The sequence below is a fragment of the Giraffa tippelskirchi genome, chromosome 12, assembly GCF_054371585.1.
Source record: "Giraffa tippelskirchi isolate mGirTip1 chromosome 12, T2T-mGirTip1v1.2.pri, whole genome shotgun sequence".
NCBI classification, from domain to species: Eukaryota; Metazoa; Chordata; class Mammalia; order Artiodactyla; family Giraffidae; genus Giraffa; species Giraffa tippelskirchi.
In genome coordinates, this window is record NC_137286.1 from 24671632 (window position 1) to 24687739 (window position 16108).

A 16108-nucleotide genomic window follows, 5' to 3' on the forward strand; every position below is an offset into this window, starting at 1 on the left:
AGCAGCCCCTGTTCACTGCAACTGGAGATAACCCTCACAAAGCAAAGAAGATCCAGCACAAGAGGCCAGGCTCAAAAGACTACATATTTGATGGATATACGTACATGAGATCTCTAGAAGAAGCAGAACTAGAGAGAGACAGAAAGTAGCTTGATGCTTGCCTTGGTTAGGAGTAGGAACAGTGATTAGTGGGTATGAGGGGACTTTTTGATGGAGATAATGGATTTCTTTCACAACTGGATTGTTGTGATGGTCACAATTTGAAATGTACTAAAAGCATCCAAATAATACACTTACAATGGGTGGGTGGTATGGTGTGTAAAATATACTTCAAGACTCTTAAAAGTGAAAAAAGGCTTTTTCATATTAAAACACCATTAAAATAGGAGTGAAAAGTGGGATATTTGTAATATAAGACAAAATGAACTGCCATACCTACTTTCCAAATATTTCTTATTCAGATGTCAAACACTGACTCAATGACAATCCAACTTTTCAACCCTTTCGTATTCATAGTCAACATTAAGAATTTATCTTATAATCCACCTGGTTATAAAATTTCTCTCCCATTTACATTATACTTCTGATTCAAAATTTTCCAGGGGAGAATTCTGACACATGCCCTATTAAAAGAGGAAAGCAATACCAAAGTCAAATTAGGCCATGTCTCCTTCAAAACTCCTTTACCCATAACTTTTCTGATTTGTTTTCAATTGCTCCAATAAAATGGACTTAAAGTAATGCCAGTGTTCATAAATTGGTATTAATTATAAGTGATGAAGATTTAAAATTTTATGTCACATCTCGAATACTATGGGTTTTTAGAATCCTGACAAATTTTCTTCCTTTTAGGCAAATGAAAATTCTGTGACCTTCTAAATAAAAGGAAACAATCAAATCAAAACTGTTGCCAAGAAACTGACCCAAAACATTACTCAAGAAGCAAATTAAATGAGAAAATAAGAGCAATAAATTACCATGGCAGCTGTTAGGGATATTTTCTATTAAAGTCACTTTTAATGAGTATGTTAATATATATTTTCCAATCAACCTAACTATTTGGAGGTTTTAACTTAATAATGAAATAAAACTGAATCCATCTAAATGCATATATTATCTCAAGGACGCTTTCATCCTAAATGCAATGGAATCTCTGGAAAAAAATGTGTTGGAGTCTTGACTCTGTCACTTCAAACTTGTTGAGAAACCTTAAGATAAGTCACAATACTGCTCTTAGCTTCAGTTTCCATTATTTGTAAGATAAAACTAATAATTATATTTGACCATCCTACTTTATAGATTTTACATGAAGACTAAGTAAAACAATAAAGGGGAAACTGTTTTATAAACTTAGGTAGTATACAAAAGTCAGCTGTTTAGAAAGCAAAAAGCAAAAGATGTTGAACTTGTTAAACATCCATTTGTTAATTCTAAGGCAAGGACATAATTTCCTTCACTGAGGCATATAGTGGTCACAGGAATAAAATAAGTTTATTTCAAGGAGCTCAAAGCATATCATACGTATCATCTCATATATCTTCATCATATCCTTTATGTGAAAACTACTATTCCTACTCAAATTGTGAAGCTAGTGAAAAGAAAAACTAAATGACTAGTCTTAGTGTCACGGAAGCAACCAATGCTCCATTTCATCTTCAAGCAGGACTATAAATGCTCTGGGAATTGTATGCATACTAAGAGGTCAGAGGTGACAGCCCAAATTTGTATTTCACATTTTTTTGGTACTGTCTGCTTCATAATTACAGGAGATATCATTATTCTTGTTTCCTTTGTTATCTTTACAGACAGAGACCTCGTCAAAATGTAGTGAAGGCAATAAAATGCCAATAAATATATTGCCTTAAACTTGGAGGTCATTACCAAGGAGAGGTGTTCTGTTTCTGAGAAAGAAGATGCATAGTTCAGTAGGCAGTTAGAGTGAATCTATGTTTGCTTGGCACCTGGGTCCTAGTGAAAATGATCCAACCGACTTGTAAACAGGCACGATGCCATCCAGCCATATGGGTGCACATAGATGCTGCCAAGTGACCATGTAGGAGAATCAGAAGCGTTTGTTGAGGGCAGCAGTCCCAGTGTGGGACATCCAAACAGCTGTCTACCCTGAGATTCAAATGCCTGTGGTTAAGGGGACGCGACATGGTTAATCTAGGTTGGATTAATTTTAAAACATAAAAATCAGCTTCCTTGGCCCCAAATGGTCAGTTTGTTACATGGGTGAACCATCTAACAGCATCCTCTCGTCTCTATGTTTGCCTTTCTTCCCCTAAAAATCATGATGTATTTCTATTTAATGGCTTTCCAAGGTATCCAACTGCATTCCATGATACTGATCTATTATTTGAAAAGAAAAATAGTCTTCATAAATCCCAGTAACCTACTTTCTTAATCTGAATTTTTTTTAGAAATATGGCCATATTTATCTTTGTGAAGATAAGCATCATTTTGGTGAAAGGCTGGTAAACTTATTTTAGTCAAGAGGTCAAGCCAAGCAGCGAAATCACATTAAGTAACTTAGAGAAATAAATAAAATCAGTTTGGGAACTTTACAACTAGAATAATTTTATGAGAGTTTACAGTCTGGAAAATTCAGAAGCTTTAATTACTTAAAATCTGGGAGGAAGGCTTGTTTCTTGAAAGTTTTATCTAGAATCCTCAAAGATCTCATTTACATACTCAATGTACAAAGCATGGGCTACAATATTTTCAGGAACAAGAGCTGTAAAGGAAATTAGAGAAGTGATAGCATTTTCTTTAGATCTGTAAAAACATCATTAGGAAGAGCATTATTTTGGGGGTCGTATTAGTGTAGGGAGAGAACTAGACAGAAGTACATTTCATAGCTGGGGAACTATACATGATATACATGCACACACATATGTATGTAGCTAAGACAGTTTATTCCAGGAAGTGACTTTGAGCCTTATGTAAGGATATTTTACTCATCCAAGATGCAAATGAGATGAAGAAACCTGGAAAATGCCTCTGAAAGATCAAAAACGTTATCACAGAGTCCAGGTACTTTATTCACAGATGATCCCTTTGTCTTTTATCAGATTCTATTCATGCTTGGCTTATACATAATGCCAACAAACCCGGGTGTCCAAGCTAAAACCATATCTGAAACAGCAAATTAAAAGAGAGATCTAGAAATGCTAACAGTAGAGAAGAATTATGACTGATGGTAAGGGATCAACAGAAAAAAAGGGAGATAAACAGCAGGGGAAAAAATCCTCAAAATGCACTATAATACAGGCTAATTTGGTATACAGTTAAAGCAAGTCTCATAGTCCAAAAGTCCCTGAGATCATCAACCATATTATTTTCATGGTAATGAAATGCATACATAATAATATTCCTAAGTCATAAAGAAAAGGCTAAATTATCTTCCACACAAAAATTCTTTCCATCATAATTTAAATAAAAAAGAAAAAGTTTGGTGATTAAAGAAGAGGCCCCCTTTTATCCAAAATAATCTCCTTTAAGTTCCAGAGAGTTGAAGTTTGCTTGCACATGTACTATATTCATACGTATAAATTATGAACAACTTTATAGCCCTAAAAATGTCTGGATACTGATGAGATCTTACCCTGATAAGATGATTCCTGATTTACAAGCTTGAATTTCAAGAGTTACGATGCAGCATATAAAGCATTATTATAAATTTCAACTCACTGCTACCCTTAGTACTATACTAGTTTGAAGAATGTTTTATCTCTTTCATACTAAATCATCAAACTGTAAATAGTTTAAATTTTGGCAACTTTTGTTTTCTCTCCTCCACCTCAAGCTTTAAAATGTATGCCTTCATTAGAATGCTTTCCTCCTTCACGCCAGCAAATAATTAATTATTCTTTATAAATAAGTAAAATATCTCTTTACATGTAGGTCATTGCTCAATAGAAATTATAAATTGCAAGCTCCTCTCTTTGTCCTCACAAACAAATAAATTCAGGAAAAACAGGCTCTTTGAATAACCTTTTGCATAAAATTTGACTCCCTGACCCTCCAAACTGAATGTTAAGTGACTATCAATTTATTTGTCTGCTTCTGAGAAGGCCTGTGGAATATGAGATGTCTAATAACTATAAAAGTACCTCTGTGAAGACATGAAAGGGGATTTTAGTCTTATTTTACACTTTGAGATATTTAGTATACAGTGAATGGAATTATCCTTCCAAGTAATTAAATCACAAATTGAAGGAATTATGAACCTAAACAGAGTGTACTGAACTATAATTAGATCATTAAAAGAGCTACCACTGAGTGCACATTACATGCCACCATTACACCTGCTGCTGAGATTATCTCATTTAATCCTCACAACAGCTCTGAAGAGTGACTTGCCCAGGGTCACCCATGAGGTACCCGAGAATGAATTTGGAGATCATCAATTTAGAGAACACACGTGTTTTTAAGAATCAACGACTTTAAAGTTTTAAATAAAAAACAACAAAGGTGTGAGGGTGAAGAGAGCATATCCATGCACTTTGGTTTTTATTTAGTCACCTAAACATTCATACTGCCTAGTATGTGCCAGAGCATTTACAGAGAATGACAGAAGATTGCTCACTGCCATCTAGCAGTAACATATGCTCACCTAAACACTTAATGTGCTCCAGACATCCTTTTGAGTGTTTCACACACATACCGTCTCATATTAACGTTCAAGTTAAGCTTAGGAAAAAGGTCTACTAATAGTGTTCTCTGTTAAGAACTATCCGGTGATTTCCTATCACACATAGAATAGAACCCAACTCCTACCGAATCGCAGAAGGCCCACGCGACTGTGCCCCTGCCCGTCTAACCCACCTCATCTGAGTCTGTCCTTCCAATTCATACACCCAAGCCCCACTGGCTGTTTTCTTTGTTTGTTTGTTTGTTTGTTTTTTAATTCTACTCCTAGAAGAGACCTAGTTAGTTCCTACCTGAGAAATTCTGTGCTTGTCACTTCCACTGAACTTCTCTGTCTCTAGACTTGCTGTGGCCAGCTCCTTCTGGTTATCAAGGTCTCAATCAAAATCTTAATTGTGGGAGGCCTTCCTTGCTCACCAGTCAATAGCAGCACATGTACCCATACAACGTTACCTCTAGCACATCATCCTGCTTCATTTCTTCATGGTACTCAGCACTATCCTGAATCATGTTGCTGGCGTATTTGCTTGTCTGTTGCCTGTTCCCTCCACCCCACTCTAGAATAAAAGCTTGATGAGCAGGGCGTGTCACATACCTTGTCACACAGATAGCAGTATCTGTGGAATGTGTCTACTCCTTAAAGCAAAGAGCAGAACATCATATATGAGCTATCAGCCTAAGGAGTTTTGAAGGCATCATTTGCCTGAGTGTTCAAACATATAATTACATAATTAATGCCAAGAAGATGTTTAAAATCCTTCTATGTTTCAGAATTAAATGGCATTACTAAATCCTTTGAGTTTAATATAAAAGTCAGATATTTCAAGAGATTTTGAGTGGAAAAAGTAGAAAACAGTTCATATTAAAATTTGTGTGACACAGCTAAAGCAGTACTTAAGAGGGAAATGTATACCTTTAAAGATAAATTTCATGAAACTCACAACTTAAAAATAAAACAGTAAGTATTTATCTGAAGAATTCAGGAAAAGCACAATTAAGAAAATCTGAAGGAACAAAAAAAGAAAGAAAATACAGATACTTTGTCTTGTAAGCACAAATAAACAGAGAAAAAATAATAGGGAAAACTAATGAATGAAACTGTATTTTTAAAGAATGATAGATATATAACAAGAATATGCAGATATGTATTTGTAACCTCTATAAGAAAATGTTTTAAAAAATAGAAAATAAACCATTATCATCCAAAAATTAAAAAGGAGCAGTAACTATCATCATAGATGAAGCTTCAAAAATGAGAAGAACTTCACCCAGGTTCTTCGAGATCCCGACTCAGTTAATTTCATCCGAGACTCTTCATCTTGACATGATTGCTCAGCATCACCATTAAAAATCAGAGTGTTTCCTTCCATTAAATTTTCTAAAATAAACTTTTATGTTAATTGAACTATTAAAATAACATCCACCATGATTATTTCTAGTCAAAGATTATTGTAGAACATTTTGAAACACAAAATAACTAAGAACAAATTAGAAATCTACTATAATTCCAGGGATGGTTTTATCAACTGGGTGGCAACACAAAACCAAAATAACTGGCAAAAAAATTAAACTGTTTACTCGTAAGTATATGAACAAAACACTGAGTGGTGTCCTTTGGAAATGCACTGAATATTTTGCCTTCATTTCTCACTATTCCTGTATGCAGGTCAGGAAGCAACAGTTAGAACTGGACATGGAACAACAGAATGGTTCCAAACAGGAAAAGGAGTACGTCAAGGCTGTATATTGTCACCCTGCTTATTTAACTTAGATGCAGAGTACATCATGAGAAATGCTGGGCTGGAGGAAACACAAGCTGGAATCAAGATTGCTGGGAGAAATATCAATAACCTAAGATATGCAGATGACACCACCCTTACGGCAGAAAGCGAAGAAGAACTAAAGAGCCTTTTGATGAAAGTGAAAAAGGAGAGTGAAAAAGTTGGCTTAAAGCTCAACATTCAGAAAATTAAGATCATGGTATCTGGTCCCATCACTTTATGGCAAATAGATGGGGAAACAGTGGAAAAGGTGGCTGACTTTATTTTTCTGAGCTCCAAAATCACTGCAGATGGTGATTGCAGCCATGAAATTAAAAGACGCTTACTCCTTGGAAGGAAAGTTATGACCAACCGGACAGCATATTAAAAAGCAGACATTACTTTGTCAACAAAGGTCCGTCTAGTCAAGGCTATGGTTTTTCCAATAGTCATGTATGGATGTAGAGTTGGACTACAAAGAAAGCTGAGTGCCGAAGAATTGATGTTTTTGAACTGTGGTGTTGGAGAAGCCTCTTGAGAGTCCCTTGGACTGCAAGGAGATCCAACCAGTCCATCCTAAAGGAGATCAGTCCTGGGTGTTCATTGGAAGAATTGATGTTGAAGCTGAAACTCCAATACTTTGGCCGCCTGATGTGAAGAGCTGACTCATTTGAGAAGACCCTGATGCTGGGAAAGATTGAGGGCAGGAGGAGAAAGGGACGACAGAGGATGAGATGGTTGGATGACATCACCGACTCAGTGGACATGGGTTTGGATAGACTCCGGGAGTTGGTGATGGACAGAGAGGCCTGGCGTGCTGCGGTTCATGGGGTCGCAAAGAGTCGGACTCGACTGAACTGAACTGAACTGAACTGATTCCTCTTCAAGCACACTCCAGTCCAGTTAACCCTGGTAACTTAGTATTTCCTCAACACACATGCTGTTTGGAAGCTTCCATTTCTTTCACTCACCCGGTTCTTTCTGCTTGTGTTACCAACTCTTCATCTCTACTTGTTCAAATATTACTGCTGTCCATGAGGAAACTCGCCCTCATTTCCTAGTTGGAAATAATGTCTCTCTTCATGGAATCCTTCTAGCCTGCCTGTGCCTTTGTTGTGCTATTGACAGTACTTGTAGTGTGTCTTCCCTTACATGGTTGTTTTCTGAATATGTGCTTTAGCTTTCCTATGCTGTAACCCAGAGGAACAAAGCACTTCGTGTGTACCTTTGATTTTTCAATAGCATCTAACTTAGCATCAGATTTACAGCAAGCCAGGATTTTAAGTAACATAGCCTCTAATCTAAGCCTCAGTTTTCTCACATATAATGCAGGGGGCTAAAAACGGTACCTAATTCCTAGTATGACTTTGAGAATTAAATGACATTATGTATACAATACCCCAGTAGAGTGTCTAATATACCATAAGCACTGAATGTAATTTGTACTCAACAAATGATCAATAAAATCATGTCCTAATATTGGATGAGGACAGGTACAGAAATCTTTCAAATATTTTAATGATTAAGCATGCCAAAGTCGGCCACCAGCAAGCTATATTCATAGTAACATTTTGCCAAACTGCAACAATCTTAAACTGCCATTAATTTTTAAATATGTCATCAGTTTACTATCAGTTCTCCTGGGGAAAAAAAAAAAGAAAAATCATCATACTAAGCATATACATCAATTACAAGATATGTTTTCAATTTGAGGCATTTTGAAGTGTGGAAATGCAGTAATTTTCATGCCAAGTTACTCTCCTGTTTTGTAACACTCATCAGTCCTTTGCACACACATCCCCATCATTCTGGGAATAACAGGCAGCTCCACCACCACCTTAACATATACACCTGCTACTGCATTTCTTTACAAACTTGGTCTCTCTGTAAGCTCTGCACCCTGCCATCTGTCCTCACCACTGTATGAACATCAAACTCTCTACGTGGCTCAGAAGAACATGTTCCCATCCTCCACGGGCATCCCTCCTCTTCCTTTTCCTTCAGAGTTCCACAGCTTTTAAAAGCTCTGACCACTTCTCCCTCTAAGTTATGCTCTTACTATACTGCTACTTTTATTAACAGATTGTATTTTCATATAATTTGCAAACTGTTTTCACATAAAATAATCCAATTAATTTTCATACCAAAAAACCCTCATGAGGTAAAAACAGGCATTTATTTATCCCCATTTCTCAGTGAAGAGATGGAAATTCAGGAGTCTTTCTGACTTGCCAAATTTTATAGCACTGAGGTGTTAAAAATACCCAGGCGCCATGAGTCCACATACTGTGCTCTTTGTTTTAAAGTTCATTTTCACCTCATTCCACCCCTGTTCTCTCCTCTATTCTTCTGTATTTATGGTTTCCTTCATAGACTTCTGCCCCCCTCCTAAGCCTAAGTTGTTAATGCTCAGAACACTCTTTCTCTCTCTGTTTTTCCCTGGTAGTCACCACAGCTTCAGGCTTCAAATATAACCTCTACATAGAAAAGCCCAGATCTCCATCAGGATGACAGGTTCTTTTCCCCACTCTATCTGGACGTTTCCATTCCTACATTCTGTCCTCACTTTAAATCAATGAAATGCACTAATTAGTAAAAAAAAATGCAAACTCAAAAAACACAGCAAGACTATCTTATTTCCTAACCACAGTTAAAAAAACAAAAACAAAAAACAGAAGATTCTATCCTATTCTTGAATATCCTGAATATCCCATTGTGAAATGAAAGTCTATAATAAAAATGACCTAAAATTTGAAAAAGGATCATCTTTTGCCATCAACTTGGTTCCTAAAACTCTTCTAGCTGTTTTAGAGCCCACTCCTTACCTATCAAATGTCAACATACCAGTATATGATCAACAGTGGTGGCAGTCAAAATATTTAACCGCAAATGCTGACTGTACCCATTGGATATGGCCATTCAGAGGGTATCAGGTAAGAACCACTCTAGTCCATGCTGACATGACTAACTCAATACCACCCCAAAAGACCTGAACTTTAGAACTAAACAGATAGTAACAGTGAGACCTAAACTTCCATGAGTCTGAAATTCATAGAAAATTAACATCTTTTGCAATTTTAAGAAGAACCCTGTGCCAGGAATTGGTATTGTTCTAAACCATTGTTCCAAATACAAACCACTGTTCAAACACACACCAAAAATTACTCAAGAGTTCTTAAAACTCTGAGAAGCATCAAAGGAGGACATCCAAGAAAGTCGCATATAGTACTCTATAAATACTTATAGTTGACATTATCTAGCTGTAGTTCAACATTTTGTTGTAGCTCTCATAAATTACTAGCAAGATTAAGGAAATAATAATCTGTTATTTCATTAAGGTCTCTATCTCTATGAAATTCTATAGCATAAAGCAAATTCTTAATGATGATACAATCCTTATAGATAATCAGAAGATTTTCACAACAATCAAACAGATTAGCTTACAAAATGTCCCATGTTTTGTTCATCATATGAAACTATTTAGGGTATATAATCTTGAAAGGGCAATCCAATAATCATACTAGAAGCAATTTTGTACGATACTAGTGCTGAAAAGTCAATTTAACTTTCCAGCTTTATAAGACTTTGTTATTGCTATTGTTAATTATTTCTCATTTAATGGGAAATTGGCAACAAGGTCCCCGACTGTCATTTTAAATCTGCAGTAATATCATGTGAAGCTTTTCGTCCTTATTCCCAAGTCCTGGATTATCAGAGTTAAATGGCAGATCCGGCGTTACAAAAGCTCAGGGGCAGGCACTGTTACACAAATTGCCAATTCAATTAACAGTGTGCAAATGCTCCACTGGCAGACTGCAGGAAGGACAGCCATTTTGGCAAGTGTCATTCCTAATTTATCAAACTGTCAAACCTTCCACTCAGGTGCCTGCGGTCACTGTCTGCTTCTTAATGCTACGTTGTAAAAGCTGCAGGAACCATTCTTGTAGCTTGACAAGGCACAATACTCAAAACTGATTTTAAAATCAAATGTACAGTTGTCTTAATTATTCTCAGTATAAATGATGTTTTAATTACAAAAACAGAGTGGTAATATTAAATCAGAATTGGATACTAGGCTTTACACAGAAAGAAGGGAACTTTTACCTGTCTTGAGAAGAGGCGGAAAATTTATCCTAGAATAATTTATTACACCATCGCATTCTTAAATTTTACTAAACATCTGCATAAGCCTTTTGCCCCCCAAATTAATACAGTACTAATTATTCATTCAAACTGAGTCACAAACTTTTCTCCCCGTAGTTGTTCCTACACTTTGGGAATGATCCTGAGCAGGGATACAGCAAATGACACTTGCATCCTAAGAATACGTCTCCTCACTCCCTTTACCCTGATTCTAAGTGCCCACATCTACACAATTCCTCATATAGTGATGCTGCATTAAAAGCCTACAAACAGCAAAGCATATTAAAGTGTTACCACCTTCCATGGTAACACATAACAGCTTAACAACTGTTTATTTCTCAAACAAAACTTTGTATTCAGCACCTAAGAGGAAAGAGGTAAAAAGTTGTTTGAGACTGATCTGAATATTTCAGGAAAAATGTCCCTCTGCTACTTACTTGACATTCTTAATATTCAGCAGCCGATCACTTTTCTCAGAATACCAAGACGACACTCAACACGGGGCCAACGGCTTATTCTCATTGCCAAGTTATTTATTTCTTCCTTTCTTCACAAACATTAATGAACACTCTGCAAGGGTGGAAGGGGATGTACAAAGGGTGTGGATGGAATATGCAGATAAATGAGATATTAACTCACAGTCCATTAGGTTATTTTATTTAAAAAGACAGATCCAGAGGGGGAATTTGGGGTAAATAGCTTTGGGGACCCTGATGCATTATGAAAGCATTCCATCAACAAATAATTATTAAGCACGTATATGTACCAGGTGCTATTATAAGCCAGGCAAACACAGAAGAATAAGACACAGCACCTGTCTTTGAGGATGTAGTTTTAGTAGAGATAAATGAGAGCTGGTTTTTCCAGTAGTCATGTATGGATGTGCGAGTTGGACTATAAAGAAGGCTGAACACCAAAGAATTGATTCTTTCAAGCTGTGGTGCTGGAGAAAACTCATAAGTGTCCCTTGGACAGCAAGGGGATCAAACAAGTCCATTCTAAAGGAAATCAACCCTGAACATTCACTGGAAGGACTGATGCTGAAGCTGAAGCTATAATACTCTGGCCACCTGATGCAAAGAGCCGACTCACTGGAAAAGACCCTGATGCTGGGAAAGATTAAGGGCAGGAGGAGAAGGGGGCAAACAGAGGATGAGATGGATGGCATCATCAACTCAACAGACATAAATTCAAGCAAACTCCAGGAGATAGCGAAGAACAGGGAAGCCTGGCTTGCTGCAGTCCATGTGGTCACAAGAGTCAGTCACGACTGAGCAAATGAACAAGTCAGAAAAATCTCTGATGATTTTTATTATGTAGGTCAGATATACATATAGGCAGAAAGCACCTATCTTTCCATGGTCAGAATAGAATATTGCCTGAATCAAGGGTGTCTCATCCAAAATACTTCTTCTACAACCTGAAATTTCACCAGCAGCGAGTTATTCACTTGGATCTATGCAGCTTTATGTTTTCAATTTCACCTATTATAGTTTTACCCACCAAGTATTAATGGCTTAAAGGAACTTTTAGTTAGAATTTGTTGAACACAGGCAGAGACCACAGGGCTATGGTAATGGGAGTAAAAAGACAAAATGTTTAGCAAAAGGCCAAGGAAGGATGAGAGAGCCTCAATGACAAACAGCCTTCTTTAAAATTTTGTTTTAAAAAATTGGCACTTTGTATATGTATACGTATGCATATTATATACACATAGTTATACTGTATACTTACCAAGGACATAATGGCTCCTTCAGAATGCAAAAAGGAGATATGAATACCACACTTACAATCTGGCAGCCAATTTATAGACTAAAATCCGAAGCCAACCAGTATGGTTCCATTACTATGACAGCATCAGTTTAGGCAGATGCATTTAGTCACTGGCAGTGGGAGTCAGAAGCTTTCCTCAGCCTCAAACTCTGCTGGTACTGCAACTCACTGAGAGACATCTTGATTTTTATCACTGCCAGTAATTTTCATCACTCTTGGTACAATTTAATCTATTCACCTTTAGCCCAGTCTCTATACTTCCACATCACTATACTGGAGAGCCGCTAGGAAGCCTAACATCCTTGGCTCTGAGGGCTTCTATTTCCCACTACTCTGCAAAGCAACCCCTTCTTTGGCAAAGCCAGGCTCCTTGCCCCCTCACCAAACCCAACTGGCCCAATCTCCATTCTCACCGGTTTGTCAGTTGTTTCTGGAATTCCTGCTCTCTCTTACTTGTCTAAATCCTACTGATTTCTCAAGGCTTATCACATAATTTTTGTTTGTAAGACTAGTATTGGTGCTGGGGTTTGCTGTGCCTTAACGACATTCCAGTTATTGAATAAAATTATTTATATACTGACTAATGTATGAAACATCCACTAAAGATATAATAAAATAAAGATGCTCTGTGCTACGGAGAAGGCAACAGCATCCCACTCCAGTACTCTTGCCTGGAAAATCCCATGGATGGAGGAGCCTGGTAGGCTCCAGTCCATGGGGTCACTAAGAGTTGGATCCGACTGAGTGACTTCACTTTCACTTTTCCCTTTCATGCACTGGAGAAGGAAATGACAACTCACTCCAGTATTCTTGCCTGGAGAATCCCAGGGACAGCGGAGCCTGGTGGGCTGCCGTCTATGGGGTCGCACAGAATCGGATACAACTGAAGCGACTTAGCAGCAGCAGCAGCAGCTGTGTGCTAAGTTGCTTCAGTCATGTTTGACTTTTTGTGACCCCATGGACTATAGCCCGCCAGGCTCCCCTGTCCATGGAAGTCTCCAGGCAAGAAACTGGAGTGGGTTGCCATGCCCTCCTCCAGGGGACCTTTCCAACCAAGGGATCAAACCTGCATCTCTTATGTCTCCTGCATTGGCAGGCGGGTTCTTTACCACTAGCACCATCCGGGAAGCTCAAAATAAAGACAGTAATAGTGATTAATAGCAAGGACTTCAATGTACTGAGCACCTACTTTGTGTTCAGCCATCTTGTAAGAGCTTTACATGTATTAGCCTATTACCGCACACAGAGGGGACGGGTCAATCATTATCTCCCTCTTACAGTTAAGGAATTGAGGCAGAGGACTGACAGATCTGCTGCTCAGGGTCATCTGTCTAGGATGTGATGAAGCTAAGCTTCAAACCCAGACAATCTGGCTTCAATACTCATACCCTCTTTCTGCTGTTATTATGTCTATGAACATGAATCATATCAACCCCCAAATTCTCCCAAGCAGAGTGTAAGGACCACATTGTTCTACTCTTATTTTTAATGAAACTGGAGAATCTGAATAAAGGTGTGCCTTACACAGGTTACCTCAGGAGTCAGTGAAAAAGCCAAAATGATAGCCCACTCTATTTCCCACTGTTTCCCAGCCCAGACTACCTCTTAATCTATCTAATTTTGAATCCCATCCTGTGTTGGTCAACTCTCGAGTATCTACAAATCTCCACAATCTTGCCTTGAAGTTATTTTGAACTAATTAAGCAGGACGAGCTCTAATCACTGGTTGATAGTTCCTGCTGTCTATTATTTACTTTTATTCCCCCATGAAGCCTGATGTCTGGTAGGAAGTCTTTTATACTAAAATTTAATTACCTCTTCCACCCTAGGGGAGGTGTGCAAAACCCTGATAACAGAGTAAACACACGAAGGTTAGAGAAACTCATCTTCGCATGGTGCTGCCCATCACTCGTCACTTGGAGGGGTGACGTTCTCTGCGGGTTTCTGCATGTGTCCACGGTGAGCAGGACAAGAAGCACCGTCAGTGTGGAGATGCCAGCTGGAGAAGCTAAAGGATGGTCTAGCCTGTCTTGATTCAATCCTACGAACTGTGGTTTCCTCTCCTGGTTTGACATTTGCACACTGGCCACCTATCCTACCGTTGATCAAGCATTGAACAAAACACCAATCAGCAACTCTGTTTTCTTTTCCAGAAAGAAATGAAATTAGTTTCCCCAATTATATGTGGAAATTGGTCTCAATGGAGTACATCTGGCTCATGCATGTACTGACTATGTATTCCGTGTGCTTCCTCTGCCAGGTGAAGTGCCGTGTGTGACACAGATGTAAACGTCACAGTTCCCGTCCTCACCTAGCTTGCCATCTACTCGGGGTGCCAAATCACGTCGTGTGTCCACTTCTCTTTTTTGCCTCCAACGGCATCATCTCTGAGGAGATACTCGTTATCTGAACAAGAGCAACGATTGCTCAATGAATCTGTATTTCTCTTTTTTCTGACACCCTGTTACCAGATCAATCTTCCTAAGAACAACACTAAACCTCCTTTCCAATCAAAACATTCTAAGTGTCCTTACTGATGACTGAAATGTATTCTCTAGGCAGTCATTCCAAGCCAAAACTTCCCAGCCCTAGGTCTTACTTTGTGACTCTTTCCTTACACATCCAGTGTTCCAGTCGCACTGCACAACCCTCTTTCCTCAGCGCACGGTGCTTCTCTTTCTCCCCTGTGCTGTTTGCACTGTTCCCTCTCCCTCAAGTGCTCTTCTGTTGCTCAGCAACCTATTATTCCTTTGATGACTTCTGACTTCTCTGACCCCACCTTCTCTACAAAATCCTTCCCGGTTAACCAGTCACAGTGGGAAGAAATCTCTTCCCTTAAGTGCCACCCCCTTATAGTTACACTTCCCTAAGGCTTTGGTCACATTCTGGGTTTGATTCATCCGATCAGAACACATTCACTGAGTGCCTACCATGTGTCATGTACTGGTGGTACAATAATTGAAAATAAAACATGTTCACAAAAACTCATAATTAATCAGGAGTAGGAGACATGCAAGCAATTAACAAGTCAATGTGACAAGATGCTCTGTGTCAAGTTTCTCAACCTTGGCACTTACGGACATTTTGAGCCAGATAATTCTTTGCTGTATGTGTGTGGGGGAGTCCTGTGTGTATGTGTATGTGGCAGGGGAGTTCTGTGAATTACTGGATGTTTAGCAGCATCTCTGGCCTCTGCCCACTAGATTCCAGCAACATGCCCCAAGTTGTGAAAACCTCAAATGTCCCCAAACATTGGCTAACCATCTCCTGGGGGCAAAACTGGGCCTCGCTGAGAACCACTGCATTGCAGGATTTCACAAAGTGTGCTGAGGTGCATAGGAAAGCAGGCCTGGGAGATGACATTTTACCAAGGACGTTACACAGCTAGACCCTGAAAGATGAGAACGTAGGTGGGCTGGAGCATACCCAAGCTATAGTGAAGACATGGAGATCAAACATTGAATGACATCCCTAAGGATCTTAGAGGAAGCTGTATATTGATGGTATAGAAGGGGAAAAGCAGAGGCTGGAAGGAGCAGGGCTTCATAGTATAATGCACTCATTATATAACATCGGATCAACATCCTGGCACAACTAGAAAGGATCTTAGAAATTGATGAGGCTGATTTTCTGTTTTATTTTGCATATGAAGCATCTAGGAAAGAGTAAAGTGCAAAGCAGAATTGGGGCTGAATTTCTCTACTTTTCACACTTTGAGTCAGCAGCTTCTTAACCAGGTAGAGCCTCAGCTACCTCACCTGTAAAACACAGATAGTAAG

At 38.6% G+C, this 16108-nt stretch overlaps 1 protein-coding gene across 5 annotated transcripts in view; it reads right to left on the reverse strand.

Annotated features, from left to right (window-relative positions):
• NPAS3 (neuronal PAS domain protein 3) overlaps positions 1-16108 on the reverse strand; it is a 925755-nt gene that overhangs the window by 512163 nt on the left and 397484 nt on the right. The window contains exon 1 of one of the 5 annotated variants that reach the window (XM_081547997.1): positions 14929-15017. The exons of the other annotated variants lie outside the window; for them this stretch is intronic. The gene's annotated coding sequence lies outside the window, so the exon portion shown is untranslated. Of the gene's footprint in view, positions 1-14928; positions 15018-16108 lie in introns of those variants that run through there. 5 annotated transcript variants of the gene reach the window in all.